Below are 6,004 nucleotides of genomic sequence, written 5' to 3' on the forward strand. Positions count from 1 at the left end.
ATCACAAATCTGTAGTAGCACGGGTGGTTATTTGTTTGTTTTGTATTTTTTAAAGAGATAGTGTCTCACTCTGTCATCCAGGCTGGAGTATAGTAGCGTGGTCATAGCTCACTACAACCTCCAACTCCCAGGCTCAAGCAATCTTCCTAAGAAGCCTGGACTACAGATGTACATGCCACCATGTCTGGCTAATTTTTTAATTTTTTGCAGAGACAGAACGTCTCACTATGTTGCCTAGGCTGGTCTCAAATTCCTGGGCTCAGACAATCCTTCTGCCTCGGCCTCCCAAAATGCTGGGATTACAGGTGTGAGCTACAGCACCCAGCCTTGGGGGTATTTGAAAATAGAAAAATATTAGTAGTCAGCCAGGGCAACAGAGGGAGACCCTGTCTTTACAAAAAATAAATAAAAAATTAGCCAGCATGGTGTGGCATGTCTATAATACCAGATACTTGGGAGGCTGAAGCAGGAGCATTGCTGGAGCCCAGGAGTTTGAGGTTATAGTGAGCTATATGACGCCACTGTACTCTGGCCCAGGGAACAGAGCAAGACCCTATCTCAAAAAAAAAAAAAAAAAAGCACAAAGGACTTGAATAGACATTTCACCAAAAATGACCAACAAGCATATGAAAAAGTGCTCAACATCACTAATCACTAGTAGAGAAATGCAAGTCAAAACCACAATGAGAGGCCGGGCGTGGTGGCTCACGCCTGTAATCCTAGCACTCTGGGAGGCCGAGGTGGGCGGATCGTTTGAGCTCAGGAGTTCGAGACCAGCCTGAGCAAGAGCGAGACCCCACCTCTACTAAAAATAGAAAGAAATTATATGGACAGCTAAAAATATATATAGAAAAAATTAGCCGGGCATGGTGGCGCATGCCTGTAGTCCCAGCTACTCGGGAGGCTGAGACAGGAGGATCGCTTGAGCCCAGGAGTTTGAGGTTGCTGTGAGCTAGGCTGACGCCACGGCACTCACTCTAGCCTGGGCAACAGAGTGAGACTCTGTCTCAAAAAAAAAAAAAAAAAAAAAAAAAACACCACAATGAGAGAACACCTTGTATCCATTAGGGTGGCTACTATCCACAACAAAAAAACAAGTGTTGGAAGATGTAAAGAAATTGGAACCCTGTGTACTGTTGGTGGGAATATTAAAATGGTGCAACCACTGTGGCAAACAGTGGCCTCAAAAAATTAAAAATGGAATTGCTATATGATCTAGCAATTCCACTTCTGAATATATACCTAAATGTACTCAAGCAGGATCTCAAGGAGATATTTGCACACACGTTTATAGCACCGTTATTCACCATAGCCAAGAGGTGGAAGAAACCCAAGAGTCCATCAATGAGGGATAATGGATAAACAAAATGTGGGAATTCTGAAATTATGCTACAATATGGATGAACTCTGAAGACATTATGGTAAGTGAAATAAGCCAGACACAAAATGACAAATTATGGTTCCACTTGTGAGTTATCCTGATTAGTCAACTCATAGAAAGTAGAATGGTGGTTCCTAGGGAATGCTGGGGAGGTAAAAATAGGGCAAGTTGTTTAATGGATAGAGTTTCAGTTTTGCAAGATGAAAAAGTACTACAGATTGCTTGCATGATAATGTGAACATACATAATATTACTGAGCTGTGTACTTAAAATGGTTATTGTAATGGTTATACATAGTAAACTTTATGTTATACTTTTTTACCACAACTATTTAAAACAAGCAGCAGCTACTGTGTCTATGAGAATGACTTTTCCATTCAGCTTTTTGAACCTATTCCCTTATAGCAGAAGTTCTCAAAGTGTGGTCCATGGATCTCCAGAGCCCTAAGACTCTTTGAGGGGGTCCACAAGGTGAGAAATATTTCCATAAGAGTAATAAGATACTGCCTTTGTAGCTGTGTTAATATATGCATTGAAGGTGCAAAAGCAATTTTAAGTAAAACTGCTAGGACTTCAGCACTACACAGTACTAGTAGTCTGTATTCAACACTGGCATGCCCTCAAGGTTTGTGAAACACCAGTTTTATTTAAGAATGTCCTTAAGCAGTTCAGGACACACATGATGGATTGTGCCTGCAGTCCCAGCAGTTTGGGAGGCCAAGTGGGAGGATCGCTTGAGGCCAGGAGTTCGAGGCTATAGTGAGCTATGATCATGCGACAGCACTCCAGCCTAGGCAATGGAGCTAGACCGTGTCTCTTAAAAAAATCCTTAATCGGTTCCAATTATTGATTTTATTAAATTTCAACTTCCTTAGTAAACATCTTTTTAATACTGTCTCTGAAAACAAGGAAGTAGCACAGAGCTGCTGGATACTGAAGTGCAGTAGTTGTCTCAATGAAAAACCCTGGTGTAACAGAGTTCGGAGCTGGCCTACCCACTTTTTCATGTAATACCATTTTTACTTGAAAGAACATCTCACAGAAGGCATGGTTATTCAGATGTGGGTAATTGGCAGAATTTCTCTTGAAAGTACAAAATGAGCCTGCTACTTGAAAACAACTGACAGTGTTTTTTACTGATAAAATCTGAGCTTTCAGGCTGGGTGTTGGAGGTTCATGCCTGTAATCCTAGCAGTTTCAGAGGGTGATAGTCCAAGACCAGCCTAAGCAAGAGCAAGACCCCGTCTCCACAAGAAATAGAAAAATTAGCCAGGCATGGTGGCACATGGCTGTAGTCCCAGCTACTTGGGAGGCTGAGACAGGAGGATTACTTGAGCCCAAGAGGTCAAGGTTGCAGTGAGCTATGATTGTACCACTGCACTCTTGCCTGGGCAACAAAAGGAGACTCTATCTCCAAAAGAAAAAAAAATAGAGTTCATGTGTTCCCTTTCGTGCCCCTCTACCCTCCTATTACACTTTCCACCAGAAACCACCGCCTTTGTAAGTTTGCTGGATAACCTGACTTTCCTCTGTACAAGTCACATGATGTTATGTAGCAACACATGAGTTTCTTCTCTAAGTAACAGTGCAGATGCATACTACTCATTTTTCATTTGTGGAGCTCTTCCAGAGAGATATGTGTAGATATACTTCACTGTTTCCAATAGCTGCACAGATTGGACAGGATGGGTGCTGCACATTACTGACCTAATTACTTTCCTATGGACTGCAAACTAGTACAACCTCTGTGGAAAGTAATATGGAGATACCTCAAAGAGCTACAAGTAGAACTACCATTTGGTCCAGCAATCCCATTACTAGGCATCTACCCAAAGGAAAAAAAGACATCTGCGCTAGAATGTTTACAGTAGCACAATTCGCAATTGCAAAGATGCGGAAATAACCCAAGTGCCCATCAATACATGAGGGGATTAATAAAATGTGGTATATGTATACCATGGAGTACTATTCAGCCACAAAAAACAATGGTGATCTAGCACTTCTTGTATTACCCTGGATAGAGTTGGAGCCCATTCTACTAAGTGAAGTATCACAAGAATGGAAAAACGAGCATCACATGTATTCACCATCAAATTGGTATTAATTGATCGCGTGCACATATAGTAGTAGTAGTAACATTCATCGGGTGTTGGGCAAGCGGGAGGAGGGGATGGGTATAGTCACACCTAATGGGTGCGCTGTGCACCTTCTGGGGGATGAACACACTTGAAGCTCTGACTTGGGTGGGGCAAAGGCAATATATGTAACCTAAACATTTGTACCCCCATAACATGCTGAAATAAAATAATTATTATTTCCCTATGGGCAGACAGTTAGGTTCTTCCCATTTTTTACTTGTACAAACAATACTACAATGAAAATCCTCATATGGTGGCTTTGTGACACTTATATAGTTTTTAAAGGATGAGACTAATAACTAAAATGGAAATGAGTATGGCTTCAGAGCAGTATTTTCTACTATTAGTTCAGCAAGATAGTAACAGATGTTCCTGGGGTGGGGTGAAGTACCATAATCCAAAATTTGGGAAACATTATATAATTTTGCAAACAATAACTCTTTTCCTAATTCTTGTGAAATGGATGCTCAATTGTTATTAAGCAAGAATGATTATATAATGTAAAATAGGAAATTTACTGAAATATCAAATACTTGTTCTGAATTCAGGGGAAATATATGAAGACACCTCAATTTCTTGATTCCTCCAAATTATATTGTTATCTATGACCATACGCTACTGCCTCAAAGGTCAGTTACATAAATACATTCACATGATTATTCAATTTTTCTTTAACTGGCCTAATATAAGTAACCTATCGCTGCAAATAAGATGATGTCAACAACCTACATGCAACAGTGCAAATTTCTGAACTTGCTCCATTGCCTGGGCTAGAGTGCAGTGGTAGCATCATAGCTCACTGCAACCTCGAACCCGAGCTCAAGCGATCCTCCCACCTCAGCCTCCCAAAGTGCTGGGATTTGTGTTTTTTAAAAGTATTCTGTCTTTAATTCTCAATGTTTTGTAAAAAACAAGGAGTTATTAAAATATCTCATGACTAGAAAACCACAGTGTTCATATTATTTTCCAGTGATCCCAATAAACTTTACTCTGACATCCAGATCTTGATTTATATAAAATCACATAGCAGGTAAAAGCATAACCCTAGAATTCACTTTGGCTCAGGCAGCTTCTCGAGATCACTGAGACCCCAATTCCTGGCCCATCACATCCACCTCACAGGATGCAATTGGAGGGAGAGCTGTTAAGTAGATCTGGCTACAAATCTGCAGATTTGACTATTAAATGCTACCACTCTGACAAAAAAAGAAGCTATGAAGGTAACTAGCAATGACTCTGAATATATTCTGCCAAATTCCCACTATCACAACTTTCTAATTGAAGTTAACTTAAGGAAATTGTTATTTTTAAAAGGTAACTAAAACAAATACGAAGTCTCTGGAAAGTATCCAGCCATTATTAATATAATGAGCACAGTTTGCGTGACGTGGCTGCAACCTGGCAGCCAAGGAGAGTGGATGGGGATGCACATGTGTGAACAATGCCAACTTCACTGTACTAGTCAGTGGGGCGCTAGATGCCGCTGAGTGAGCACGTGTACTGTGTGGCCGTGGCATTCAAAATGAGTAGAGCAACGAATCTGCATCAAGTTTTGTGTTAAGCTGGAACATTCCTCCTAGGAAACTATCTGGATGATTCAGAAGGCTTTCGGGGATGAAGCAATGAGTGCAGCACAAATAAAAGTGTGGTACAAACGCTTCAAGATGGTCGAGAATCTGTTGAAAGTGATCCATGTTCTGGAAGGCCTGCAACAAGCAGAACACCTGAGAATGTTGAACATGTATGGGTTTGGTTAAGAGACACTGGGAGAACTGTGTGAGGTCCCAAGGTGCCTACTTTGAAGGGGACTGAGGCGTCACTGTCCTATGCACAGTTTCTTGTATCTTCTTCAATAAATGTCTCTATTTTTAATATTACATGGCTGGATACTTTCCAGATCTCGTAAATTTAAAAAAAAAAATTAACATTCAGTAACTCCTAGGCGTTGTTACTTCTTAGAGCATTAAGATACATTGTTATGGGCTGGCGAGGTGGCTCACGCATGTAATCCTAGCACTCTGGGAGGCCGAGGTGGGCGGATCGTTTGAGCTCAGGAGTTCGAGACCAGCCTGAGCAAGAGCAAGACCCCATCTCTACTAAAAATAGAAAGAAATTATATGGACAGCTAAACAAATATATATATAGAAAAAAATTAGCCGGGCATGGCGGCACATGCCTGTAGTCCCAGCTACTCGGGAGGCTGAGACAGGAGGATCCCTTGAGCTCAGGAGTTTGAGGTTGCTGTGAGCTAGGCTGACGCCACGGCACTCACTCTAGCCTGGGCAACAGAGTGAGACTCTGTCTCAAAAAATAAAAAAAATAAAAATAATAATAAAAAAAAAGATACATTATTATGTTGCTGATGCAGACAATCTAAGATCCTTGTAGTCAATCTAAATAGTTAAATAATTTTTTTGCTTTCTCCCAAAATCATTTTGTTGGTTTTTAAGATGTTGGCAAACACTGAAAACATCATAATCTGTAG

This window comes from Eulemur rufifrons, chromosome 17, assembly GCF_041146395.1.
Source record: "Eulemur rufifrons isolate Redbay chromosome 17, OSU_ERuf_1, whole genome shotgun sequence".
In the NCBI taxonomy this organism is placed as follows: domain Eukaryota; kingdom Metazoa; phylum Chordata; class Mammalia; order Primates; family Lemuridae; genus Eulemur; species Eulemur rufifrons.